Below are 12,697 nucleotides of genomic sequence, written 5' to 3'. Positions count from 1 at the left end.
GCTCCCAGCCGGCGTCGCCTCAGCACAGCTCCCTAGGAGCGGCCGTGGGGGCGGAAACAGCAAGGGTACAAGGAGGGGCCAGCCCTGGGGCCCGCTGGTCAGTCGCCATCCGCCGAGCCGGCCCGGCAGCGCACAGGGGTCACAGGCTGAGACTGGCCAGCACAAGGCGGAGGACGAAGGGAGTTGATGGGCAGGGGCCAGGGAGGCCATACCAGGGCTCAGGCAGGGGCTTCGAACGAGACGCCCCTCTGCCTCATGCTGGGGGGCAGGGCACTACGGTTACACCCACCCCCGGCTCCCTTCCCAGCAGGGCTGAGCACCCTGCCTGGGAGGGCAGCACCGTTCTCCTCCGGCTAAAGGGGAAACTGAGGCACAACCCCCCCCCCAGCCATATATGAGGGGTTGGAGGGGGCTGTGCTGGGGACCCACACAGGGAGGGGGTGCAGGCAGGATCTGGCTGGAATGGGATCCCCTGCAGAGGGACGGGGGTGATTCCACCAGGCCCCTGGAACAGCCGGCTCAACATTACACCCCCAGGGCTCCATCCAGTAGCCTGCGCTGCCATTGCAGCCCCCCTCCAACCCCCGCACAGAGCAAGGCACCCCCCAGCAGTCACAGTGTTTATTGCGCCTGCCTCGTTCCCAGGATGCACTTCTTCCTGGTCCAGGCACCTTCGCCCCATTGGTCCTCGGAGATGCCTGCGGGGCTGGGGAGCCTGGGCAAGAGAGATGGGCGGTGGGGGTTAGGGTCACCCCATTCCTTGCCCCACTCCCTGCACCCCTGCCCCCAAGCCAGCCAGGCCCCACCCCCCCGGAGGCAGCCAGCCCTGCCCCACTTCCGAGAGTGTTGGAGCAAAGAGACCGAAGCGCTGAGATCCCAGCTGCTCCGGCTGTAACTCCTCTCTCCCGCTGCTCTGCCTCCAGTTCTTACGTGCCCGAACATGGGGGGGCCCAGGCACGCCTTTGTGGGAGGCCCTCTGTGCTCACGCGGCAGCACCCCGGCCCCACGCCCCTTCCCAGCATCGGGGAGTTCTACCCACTCCTTACCCCGGTCTGTTTTACTCACCTGGGCCTGGCCGCCCACTGCAGCGAGCCAGGGATGCAAGCTGCCCCGGCGCTCCCCCGGCCCCGTCTGCTGACCCCCTGGAGCTCACTGCTGCAGTGCGTTCCGCCCCAGAGGTGGCTGCATTTCAGCCCGGCTGAGTCCGCCCTGCGAGGTGCGCTTGGGCCAGGCAGGGTCACGGCTGGGGAGCTGTCCCCCGGGAAACCCACACGTCGGCAGAATCGGAGACGCCGGCAAAGCTGCCGCAGGAGAGGGGGTGTCGGCTGAGTGAGGGGTACACAGGGCAAAGCCCCCAGCCCTGCCAGGCAGATACCAGCGTAGCAGAGGGAGCAGCTGTCCCCTCACCCCGGTTCCTATGTGCCCCCATGGGGCAGGGTAAGGGCTGTATGGTGTCCTCCCCCCACCCTCAGACTCAGCTGGGACCCAGGCGTCTGGGCTGGCAGCACCCCCCCTACGTCACAAGACAGACTCCAGCCCCGTGCTAGCAAGGGGCGGGAACGAACTCTCCCCTAGGACTACAGCTCCCAGCATGCCATGCGACAAGCTGGGGGGGTTAACCCTTTGAGCACCTGCACCACAGAGAGAAAATGCCCCCCACCCCCAAATCCCAGCCATGGTGTGTCAGAACCATCCTGCTCTGACTCGAGCCCCCTTCCCAAGCCGGAGATGGGACCCAGGCATCCTGGCTCCAGCCCCCTGCTCTAACCACCAGCCCCCAGCGCCCTCCCCGAGGGAAGGATGGGACCCAGCCCTTCCGCACCCCCAGCTGTAGCCACTGGACCCCCCTGCCGTGGTATGATTGTGCGGAGCGGTACCTGTCAGGCTGGTGTCTCCGACCGACCCGTGGCCACTGGTGGGGGTATGCAGGAAAATGTCAGTGGGGCTGGAAAGAGGGGGGGGGGGCTTATTAATTCACTGGTGGTTAATTACATCAGAAGAAAAGCAGTGGGGGATGGGCAGCCGCAGAGCCGGGGGACCCCCCCCATCCCGCCTCTCACAACACTCACTGCCCTGCACAACCCACCAGCTCAAACCCCAGGGGCACACAGGTCCCACCCCACAGCACACGCTCATCCGCGCAACAGAGCCAGGCACAGAGAGGCGTACACAACACACGCTCACAACCGCGGCAGCCAACACCCTCACAATCCACGTGCGTACACGCCCATCCCCAGCCACGCACAAAGGCACTTGCCCACCCCTGTAAATGCACCCTCGTGTGTAACACAAACACACCCTCGCTCTCCAAGAGCCACGGGGAACCAAGCTGGGGAGGGGTCGTTCTGCTCTCAGTCTGCGCAGCGCCGCGCACCCCCGGGCTCTCTCTATCCCGACTCCGTGCAGCGCCGCGCACCCCCAGGGTCTCGCTGCCCCGACTCCGTGCAGCGCCCCGCACCCCCGGGTTGGGTGCCCCCCGGCGGTTCCCGCTGGGCGCGGCCGCTCACGTACCGCGGCCCGGGCGCCCCACTTTCCGGGCAGCCCCCCACCGAGCCGCGGCCGCCAGCCCCGGGGCAGGATGGCAGCGGATCCCACCGACCCCGCCGGGGCGACGCCAGCGCGGCTCCTTGGCCGCCCTCCTCCCGCCGCGCGGCACGCTGGGAAAAAGCGGGCCTCTCCTCCTCCCATTGGCTGGCCGTCCCGGCCTTCTGATTGGCCGACAGAGGGGACGGGCTGTGATTGGCGGAAGGGTCGGTAGGCGGGGCCCCGGCCGGAGTGGGCCCGACAGGTGAATGGGACGTGGGAAAGGACGGTGAGAAGCCCCGCCCCCTTGGGACCAGACTGCGGGGGCGGGGCGGAGGTGAGCCCCCCCCCCCCGTACGCTCCCCGGTACCCCGTACCAGTTCCCGACCCTCCGCTGCCCTCTCGTGGCCTTTCGCTCTCTCGGGTCCTGACCCCCCCGGCCTGCAGCCCCCCCCCGCCGGGGGCTCCCCCCGTCCGGTGTCCGTCCGCCCCCCCCCCCATCCGCCTGGGAAATGCTCCCGGGGCTGTGGCGCGGCCGCCAGGGGTCAGCGCGGAGCCAGGACCGGGTCAACTCCCCCCTCCCCCCCCACGTCTGCCCGGTGCCCCCCCCGCTCTGGGACTGGGCCCGATCCTGCTCAGCCCCACGACCCCCTCCAGCCCCAGAGCTCGGGCCAGCTCCCATTTCCCGCCCTGTCTGCTCCCGTGACCCCAGGCTGGGACCCCAGGCGCCCCCGCGGGGCCAGTCGTTCGCCACCTGTCCCCCCCACCCCCGAGCCGGGAGAGAACCCAGGAGTCCTGCCCCGGACCCCCTGCGCCCCAACCCCCCACCTGAGCCCGGAGGGAACCCAGGAGTCCTGCCCCGGAGCCCCCTGCGCCCCAGCCCCCCACCTGAGCCTGGAAGGAACCCAGGAGTCCTGCCCCCCCGCTCTAACCACTACCCCCGCTGCCCTCCCTGTGTCCTTGGCTCCCTAATCCCCCAGGCGGTGGGGCTGAGTCACAGGGCAGGAATTCCGCAGAGGCACCAATTAGCAGCTGGCCCCAGCCGGCGTGCCGAAGTCTGGGCCCAGCGCCTGGCGGGGAGCCCCTGGCACACTGGCGGGATGGGGCCCACCACCGCCCGGGGCTGCCTAGGCAGGACTCAGCCTCCTGGGACCCGGGGTTGGGTCAGGACACCTGGGGTCTGGCTGGCTCCAGGAGGGCAGTGGGGGCTGGTGGTTAGAGCCGGGGGGTGGGAGCCAGGACTCCTGGGTTCTCTCCCCAGTGCTGGGAGGGCAGTGGGGGCGGGTGCTTAGAACAGGGGGCAGGGAGCCAGGACGCCTGGGTTCTCTCTCTGGCGCTGGAAGGGCAGTGGGGGCTGGTGGTTAGAGCTGGGGGGTGGGAGCCAGGACGCCTGGGTTCTCTCCCCGGCGCTGGGAGGGCAGTGGGGGCTGGCGGTTAGAGCCGGGGGCAGGGAGCCAGGACGCCTGGGTTCTCTCCCCGGCGCTGGGAGGGCAGTGGGGGCTGGTGGTTGGAGCAGGGTGGGGCGGGAGACCGGACACCTGGGTTCTCACCCTGCTCTGACAGGCACCTGCTCTTTCCAGGCGCCCGGGGCCCAGCTGAGGGCTGACCAGGCAGCTCCCCCTGCATAGCCCCCCGACACTCCCCAGCTGTGGGGCAGAGGGCAGCACTTATGTGCTTCCCCAGTGCCATGGCCGGGAGGTTGGGGGGCTGACCCAGAGTGCTCGGTGCCCAGCAGAGGCCCAGCACGGGGAGGGGCACAGGACTCCTGGGTTCTTTTCCCACGCTGCTGCAGGGGGCTGGGCTGGCATTTCCCCTCCCCCACCCCACCCCCACCCCAGCTGTTGCCATCAACCCCCAGCTGCTCCCTCCCCACCCCCACCCCATCCCCCTACAGCTGTCTAGGGGAGAGACCAGGCACGGGCCATCAACAGCCCTGCAAGGTGGGGGGCCTGGCTGGCTCAGGGGGCAGGGAATGGGGCAGGGCCTGGCCCCTCTAGGGGCACCGGCTCCCCCTGGCTCAGGGCAGGGACTGGCTGGCTCGGGGGGCAGGGAATGGGGCAGGGCCTGGCCCCTCTAGGGGCGCCAGCTCCCCCTGGCTCAGGGCAGGGACTGGCTGGCTCAGGGGGCAGGGAATAGGGCAGGGACCTGTCCCTCATCGGGGCGCTGGCTCCGGCCTGGCCAGTGGATGGGAACAGCCCAATGTTTGGGGGAGGGATCCCGGTCCCCAGCAGGAGACGTGTGAGCTGGAGAATGGGACCCAGGAGTCCGGGAGGGCAGAGCCAGGCCTCACCCCATAGGGACCAGGTCTGAAGGGAGATCGATGGCTCGGGGGGGCGGCGGGAAGCCAAGTGGAGTCTGTCGCTTCGGTTTCTGAACAGGAGTCGAAAACATGGAGTCATTCATAGCCCAGGGCTGGGGGCAGGAGTGGGGGGCAGGAGTGGGGGGCACCGGCAGGGCAGGGGGCGCAAGTGGGGGGCGCTCAGGCCTGGGCTGGCCCGTCTGTCTCCAGACTCCTGCCCCCCCACGCCCGGGCCAGGCCCCGGTTCACCCCGGGGGGGAGGGGCGGGGGTATTTTTAGCCCTGACTCTTGTTTGCATTGAAGGATTCAAAGGTCAGTGCTGCAAATGAGCCATGAGATCAGCGCTCCGGCGGGCTGGGCTTGGGGGAGGGCCGGGAGCCAGGACTCCTGGGTTCTCCCGGCGCTGGGAGGGCAGTGGGGGCTGGTGGTTAGAGCAGGGCCTGGAGCCAGGACTCCTGGGTTCTCCCGGCGCTGGGAGGGCAGTGGGGGCTGGTGGTTAGAGCAGGGGCTGGGAGCCAGGACTCCTGGGTTCTCCCCAGTGCTGGGAGGGCAGTGGGGGCTGGTGGTTAGAGCAGGGGTGGGAGCCAGGACTCCTGGGTTCTCCCGGCGCTGGGAGGGCAGTGGGGGCTGGTGGTTAGAGCAGGGGCTGGGAGCCAGGACTCCTGGGTTCTCCCTGGGGCTGGGAGGGCAGTGGGGGCTGGTGGTTAGAGCAGGGGCCTGGAGCCAGGACTCCTGGGTTCTCCCCAGTGCTGGGAGGGCAGTGGGGGCTGGTGGTTAGAGCAGGGGCTGGGAGCCAGGACTCCTGGGTTCTCCCCAGTGCTGGGAGGGCAGTGGGGGCTGGTGGTTAGAGCAGGGGCTGAGAGCCAGGACTCCTGGGTCCTCCCACAACCCAGCTCTGGGGGCAGACTGGGCCTAGCAGCTCCCCTGCTCTCTCGGGCCAGCAATGGGGTTAACCCCTTGGCTCCCGCTCTGCGGTGAAGGGGGGGCTGCGTTGGGGGTCACCTTGGCAAGTGCATTGATCCAGCCCATGTCGCCCCCCTTGGCTTCCTGTTAGGGCTTGTCGGGGAGGGGCTGCCAAGGGCGCCCCTTGGTTCCCGCCCCCCTGGCAGTGGGGGAGTTATTGGACACAGAGTTGGGGGGAGAACCCAGGAGTCCTGGTCCCTGCCCCCCATAACCGCTAGGCCCCCCTCCCCTCCTGCGGCCGCGGGGGAGCTCACACTGCTTACCCATCCTGCAGCTCAGGGGGGAGGAGGGATCAGAGCGCCTGCCCCAGGCTCCAGCCCCCTTGGCGCTGAGGAGCCCCTGTAAATAGCATAGGGCCAGGGTGAGACATTTCACACCTGGGGCCCAGGCCAGAGCCAACAGCTCAGCAGGGTCCCGCAGGACTCCTGGGTTCTCTCTGGAGGGCAGTGGGGGCAGGGGTTGAGAGCCAGGACTCCTGGGTTCCCTCCTGGGCTGGGGGGGTGGGGGGGAAGGAACCTGGGAGTCCGGGCTTCTATCCCCGGTGGGGAAGCAGATGGTGTAGCTCTGTGCCTCAGTTTCCCCCCTGGAAGGGGATGGAGCTGAGTCCCAGCCCCCTCTCCCCCGCCCCCTGCCAGTTCATTGATTGGTTGCAGCTGCCTTCCTGGGGCCTCTGAATAATTCACCAGCTCCCCCTCTTCCCGCGGTGGGGGGGCTCCTCTCACAGCCCGGCTGGTGAATAATGGAGACCTCACTAATGGTGGCTGGAGGCCCCAAGGAGTGTGCGGGGGGCGGGGGGGGGTCTGTTGAGTCCATTCCTGGGATGGGATAATCCAGTTCCAGGGTTTCTGTTACGCCCAGGCCTGGCCCAGTGGGAAGGGAAACCTGGACCGGATTCAGTAGGAATCTGGAACCTCCCCCCATCCCCCAGCAGGGGTTTAGCGCTGCCCTGGGCAGGAACCTGGCCTCGGGCGTGTGTGGGGTGGGGTGGGGTGTGGCTGGGAGGGGCCAGCTGGCAGGTGGGGGTGTGGATGTGTCACCAGGTTGCACGGTGTGTGGTTGTTGCCTTGTGGGCCTGTGCCGCCTTGTGCTGCTGTGTGTGTGGAGGCGGCGAGGGTCTCAATGGGAACGCAAAGCCCCGACAGACCCAAAACTGGGGCCTGAGACGAGCGGAGAAGAAAGTCACTGAGCTGGCGCTTGGGAAGCAACCAGCCTTGGTGTGAGTGTGGGTGTGTGTATGTGGGGTCTGGTGTGTGTGTGTGTGTGTGTGTGTGTGTGTGTGGTGTGGGGTTTGTGCGGTGTTTGGGGGGGTGGAAGGGTGGGTGGGTGTGGGTTTGGGTGTGATGTGTGTTTGGTGTGTGTGTGTATGTGGTGTGGGTTTTGTGCGGTGTTTGAGGGTGCAGGAGGGTATGTGGGGTGTGTGTATGAGGTGGGGGGGGTTGTGTGGTGTGTTGTGTGTTTTTGGTGTGCGGGGTTTGTGCAGTGTTTGGGGGCAGGGGAGGGGTGTGTGTGTATGTGGTGTGGGGGGTTGTCTGGTGTGTTTTGTGGTGTCTGTGTGTGTGTGTGTATGTGTGTGTGTCTCCTCTGTTTGGCCCTCGTCCCTGCCAGCCCCCGGCCTGAGTCTATATTTAACAGCTCCAGAAGCCAGGAATCTGGGCAGATAAAAACCCACTTGTGAGCCCAGCCCTGGCTGCTGCCCCCCACGCCTGGCCTGCCCCCCGCCCACCACTGGCATCATGGGCAGGGTCCAGGAGGGGCTGGGGGGCACCGGCAGGGCTGAGGGGGGCCAGGCTGGGGCTGCAGGTGGAGAGTGAGTGGCACCGATGCAGCTGTGGGGTTCTGAGGTCGTCCAGTATCTGCCCCTGTCACAGCCCAGGGGCCCCGAGATGGGCGCAGATGTGGGGAGAGAGCAGGAGCCGTAGGGACGCTCCGGCGGGCTGGGGACACTGGGGCCCTGTGTGCGCGTGAGAGAGAGAAATCCATATACAGCTGCAGCCATATCTCTCCCTCGTCTGCTTCAAGGTCTCCCCTCCCGGCTGGGAAAAGGAGTTTCAAATCTGGGGGTCCCCTCCCTGCACTGTAGGGCTGTGGGGTGTGAGCCTCCCTTCCCTCAAACCTGGGTCAAAATCTCCCCTGTGTGTCAAAATTAAAATCTTGAAGGGTTTTCACTCTCCCCTTCCTTCCCCGGCTCTTTCGGGTCAGGAGAAAATGAGTTTCAAGTCCACCATTTTGCTGGGTGAAAAACTGGTATCAAGTTCCCTCTTCTTGTGGGCGGGGGGGAGGGGAGAGTGAATTTCAAGTCCTACCCTCATGCTGGGATAAAATTAGTTTCAAATTCTCCCCCATCCCTCCTTCCAGGCTTAAAAGGTAGTTTCAAAACCCCCTCTTCCTGGGAGAAAAAAATGGGTTTTAAGGAGCCCCACCTCGCTTCAGAGGGGCAAAAGACGGTTTCAAATTCACCCACAGGAAGTATTTTTCATCTCCCATCCCGTGGCCACACCAGGGCTATTCTGCACCTGCTGAAGTCTCCCCAGTGGGGCTGGGTGTGTGCTAAAATCCACCCTCTCCCCCCAGACTCACGACTATTGCCAGCGGGGGGCCTGGAAACAGCCCCAGCTGCTCTCTGCCCCGCTCCAGCAGCCCTGGGCCTACCAGACGTGGTCCCCTCCTGCCTGGCACTGAACAGGGACCTGGCTTTGTTCAGCTGGGGCCTGACAGCTGCTATGGTCCGGCTCCCCCCAGCCCAGGGCAGGGCCGGGCTGGCTCAGGGGAGCAGGGAATGGGGGGTGGGGGGGCTCTGTCCTCTCAGGGACATGCTCTGTGAGCTCTCTCCCCCAAACTGGCATCAGCTTATCGCCGGCTGACTCAGTGCTGGGCCGCGGGGGAGTCAGATAAGGGGGAATGTAGGTGCCTCTGCTGGTGCCCCCCCAGCCCAGCCGGTGCCCCTCCCTCCCTCCCCCCAGCCCCTGCCAGGCCTGCTCCCCCCAGCTGTGGGCGAAGCAGACCAAGGCGCGCTAGGCTATTCATGCAGCCGGCTCCATGGAGCCCATTGAAACTGCAGCACAAAGCCGGGGTCACGAGGGGCCCTGGCAGAGCCGCTATTCATGGAGTTATGGCTCAGCCGCTAATCCCCCCCCCCACCCAGCCCCCCGGCACCCCCCAGCGCTGCTGAGCTTCTGCGTTAACCCTCTACTCCCCGGGGCAGGCATGGTTGGGTTCTGCGCTGGGCGTACAGCACCTGGCGCGGGGGCCGTTGCCCTGGGGGTGGGGGAAGGTGGGAGGGGACTGGGGGCGCACACGGGGAGCTGCAGCAGAGGGGAATGGAGGGCAGGTTGGGGGGCCTGCCCCCCTTTGGCTGCCCTCAAATCTGTCCCCTCCAGAGCAACGCTGACCGTAGTCCAGCCCTGAGGGGCTTAGTCGCCAGGGCCTGTTCAGCCGGGGCTCTGTGCTGGGCTCCCGCCGCAGCTGAGAACCAGCCAGCTCAGCGCATCGGGAGGGGACTGGGGCATGGCTGGAATGGGGGTGTCCTATGGAGAGGGGTGGGGGCAGGGCCGGGAGCCAGGACTCCCGGGTTCTCCCTGGCGCTGGGAGGGCAGTGGGGGCTGGTGGTTAGAGCAGGGGGCTGGGAGCCAGGACTCCTGGGCTCTCTCCCCAGCTCGGGGAGGGGTCGGGTGGGTTGGAGCAGAGGGGCTGGGAGCCAGGACGCCTGGGTTCCCTGCCTATTGTTCCTTACCTGGGCTGGTGTGTGCCGGGGGAGGGGTGATCTCCATGGCAACCCCCCCTTTTATCCCAGCCTCCCCCCACTTGCTGCCAGCTCAGGCAGCGGGGGAGGGAACGGGCCTGGCCCCAGCAGGCCCAGACGAGGGCTGGGCGCGTCCCCTGGCAGCTGCGGCCCAACTCACCTGGGCGCCTCCCTCCCGCCGGGCCCTCTCCGTCCCCAGTCCGCGCTCCCTCGCGTGTCCCCCCAACCCTCCCCTCCACTCCCCACCCCCAGCACCCGCCCAGCTCTGCCCCCCGGGCTGGGGAACCCTGGCACAGAAACCAGCATCTCCCCCCAGCCCGCCTCACCCGGTTCTGAGTCAGCCCCACGGTGCCCGGGGCCAGGGCTGAGTTCCCTGGAACTGCTGTGTGTTCACACCGGCCGCCACTGCGAGCCTGGGCTGGGGGGAGCTGGCGTCTGCCCCATTCCCTGCCCCCCAAGCCAGCCAGCCAGCCAGGCCCTGTCCTAGGCCGGTGGGGAGCTGCCCCCCATACCCAGAGGGGACAGGCCCCTGTGGCTACAGGGAAAATTGTTTTCTGCTGTTGTACTTTCTAATCCCGACTTTCACTCTTGCTGTTTTCCTGTCCCCAAAGCCACGTGAGCTCGGGGAGGTGGGTCACAGCCGTGCTGGCGGGAGCCAGGATATCCGGTTGGACTCTGGAGTACTTCACACCACTTCTGCCAGCTGTTGCCTCTTGCTGGGAATAAATGAGTTTTGAAGGCACGTCCAGCTGCAGGGAAGATGTACGTTTCCGACCCCAGCTCTTGGCTGTGAAAAAACGAGTCGTGATAGGAAATGTGAGTTTCAAGTCCACCCCACTTCCTCCTGGGGAACATGTGAGTTTCAAGTCCCCCCATCTTGTTAGGACAATATGAGTTTTAAACCATGGCTTTTTGGGAAGAACAATTTGTTTCAGCTCCTTTGTCTTGTGGGGTGAAATAGTCTCATGTTCCCCTTCTGGCTGTGGGGAAAATGTGAGTTTCCATACAAAATTTCCCAGAGCTGCGGATGGAAACCAGGCACTCTGAACTCCAGGAATGTCTTATGGAGACACCAGTAGGCTGTGAAAGAGGGGGGCAAAACCAAGGGCAGTGTTCTTGTGCAGGGGCGACTTGAAACTCACATTTCCCCCCAGGCAGAAGATGGACTTGAAACTCTTCTTTTCCAGCTGGTAAGGTTTTTAACTTGATCCCCTCAAAAGGGTAGATATGAAACTCAATTTGTCCCCCCAGACGGGGGACTTGAAACTCATTATTGTCCAAGCAGGACAGCAAATTTATAATTCACTTTGTTCTGAGCTAAGAACAAAGAGCTAATTGGTCTCATCAAAGCCCACAGTCATTCAGATGACAAGTGGGAGGAATTTAAGCCTCATTTTACCCACAAAAGTGGGTGCCAATTTGAAACGGTGTGTGTGTGTTCAGGTTGAAACTCCTTTTCCACAACAGGAAGGGGAGAATTGAAATTCCCTTTCTCCTAGCTTTGGGAGGTTGGGGATAACTTGAAACTCACTTGATCCTGGAGTGAGAGCGGGCCTGGGGAATTGAGAGATACCCAAATCTATCACAGGGTGGGGGGAATTGAAACTCACTTTATCCTGGTGTTTGGAGAGGGGCCATTGAAATACCTTTGTCATGGCATTTGGATGGGGTAACTGAAACTCACTTTTCCTTGGTCTTTGGAGGGGGGGTAATTGAAATTCAGTTTATCCTGACATTTGGAGGGGGTAATTGAAACTCACTTAGCCCTGGTGTTTGAAGGGAAGGTAACCAAAACTCACTTTATCCTGACATTTGGAGGTGGTAATTGAAACTCACTTTACCCTGGTGTTGGGGGGGTGTTAACTGAAACTCACTTTACCCTGACACTTGGAGGGGGTAATTGAAACTCCCTTCAGCCTGGCCTGAGGCCGAGGAATGCGCAGGGGAGCAGAGAGGAACCCCCTTTTGCAGCTGTTCCCAGGCCGGCAGGTGGAGATAGCTGCCAGCAGCCGTACTGGGATCGCCCCCCACCTGCCCCCTTTTCCTTTCTGTGCTTAGGGGGAGCTGGGCCCCTGGCTGGGAGAGCTGCCTCCAGCCACTGCCTCAGCCCCAGCCCCAGCCCCAGCCCTCCCTCTCCTGGGGCCCTGGTGTGGGAGGCGCTCTGTGTGTGTGTGTGGCGGGGTGTTCACGGCAGAGCCGAGGGAGGCACTGTGGGGGGGGGAGAGGAGGGTTGTGTTCCTGTTGGAGCAGAGGGAGGCGCTGTGTGTGTGTGTGTAGCAAGGGGAGAACGCAGGTGGAGGCAGTGTGTGTAGGGAGAGAAGGAGGCGGTGTGTGTATGTGTGTGTAAGGAGGGGTGTGTTCCTACCGGAGTGGAGGGAGGCGCTCTGTGTGTGTGCGCGTGTGTGCGCGCAGCGGGGGGAGGAGGCAGGTGGAGGCAGTGTGTGTCTGGCAGTGTGTGTGAGTGTGTGCAGGAGGCGGGGTGTGTGTGTGTGTCTGGTGGGGTGTGTGTGAGTGTGTGCAGGAGGCGGGGTGTGTGTGTGTGAGTATGTGCGGGAGGCGGGGTGTGTGTGTGTCCGTCCGGCGGGTGTGTGTGTGTGATTGTGTGCAGGAGGTGGGGTGTGTGTGTGTGTGTGTGCAGAAGGCGGGGTGTGTGTGAGTGTGTGCAGCAGGCAGGGGTGTGTGTGCGTGTGTGTGTGCAGGAGGTGGGGTGTGTGTCTGGTGGGGTGTGTGCATGTGAGTGTGCAGGAGGTGGGGTGTGAGTGTGTCTGGCGGTGTGTGTGTGTGTGTGTGCAGGAGGCAGGGTGTGTGTGTGTGGAGCGAGGGGAGGAGGCAGGTGGAGGCGGTGTGTGTCTGGCAGGGTGTGTGTGTGTGTGTGTGTGGAGGAGGCAGGGTGTGTCTGGCGGGGTGCGTGCATGTGTGTGTGTGGGTGTGTGTGTTTGCGCAAACATGCCGAGGAGGAGGAGGAGGAGGAGGCGGCGGGGTGTGTGTGAGTGTGTGCAGGAGGCGGTGGGTGTCGGCGTGTGTCTGGCGGGGTGCGTGTGAGTGTGTGTGTGCAGGAGGCGGTGGGTGTGGGTGTGTGTGCAGGAGGCCGTGTGTGCATGTGTGTGTGTGTGCAGGAGGCGGTGGGTGTGGGTGTGTGTCTGGCGGGGTGCGTGTGTGTGAGTGTGTGCAGG

General features: G+C 64.8%; 1 protein-coding gene across 1 annotated transcript in view; it reads left to right on the top strand.

The window, feature by feature from the left end:
- The first annotated feature begins 10,266 nt into the window (after nt 1–10,266).
- Nucleotides 10,267–12,697, top strand: part of DDR1 (discoidin domain receptor tyrosine kinase 1) — a 31,191-nt gene continuing 28,760 nt past the window's right edge. The window contains exon 1 of the mRNA XM_075016778.1: nt 10,267–10,286. The gene's annotated coding sequence lies outside the window, so the exon portion shown is untranslated. The remainder of the gene's footprint in view (nt 10,287–12,697) is intronic.

This window comes from Carettochelys insculpta, chromosome 22 (assembly GCF_033958435.1).
Source record: "Carettochelys insculpta isolate YL-2023 chromosome 22, ASM3395843v1, whole genome shotgun sequence".
Lineage (NCBI taxonomy): Eukaryota > Metazoa > Chordata > Testudines > Carettochelyidae > Carettochelys > Carettochelys insculpta.
The sequence above is the reverse complement of the archived record's forward strand: the minus strand, read 5'-3'. Positions and strand labels throughout refer to the sequence as shown.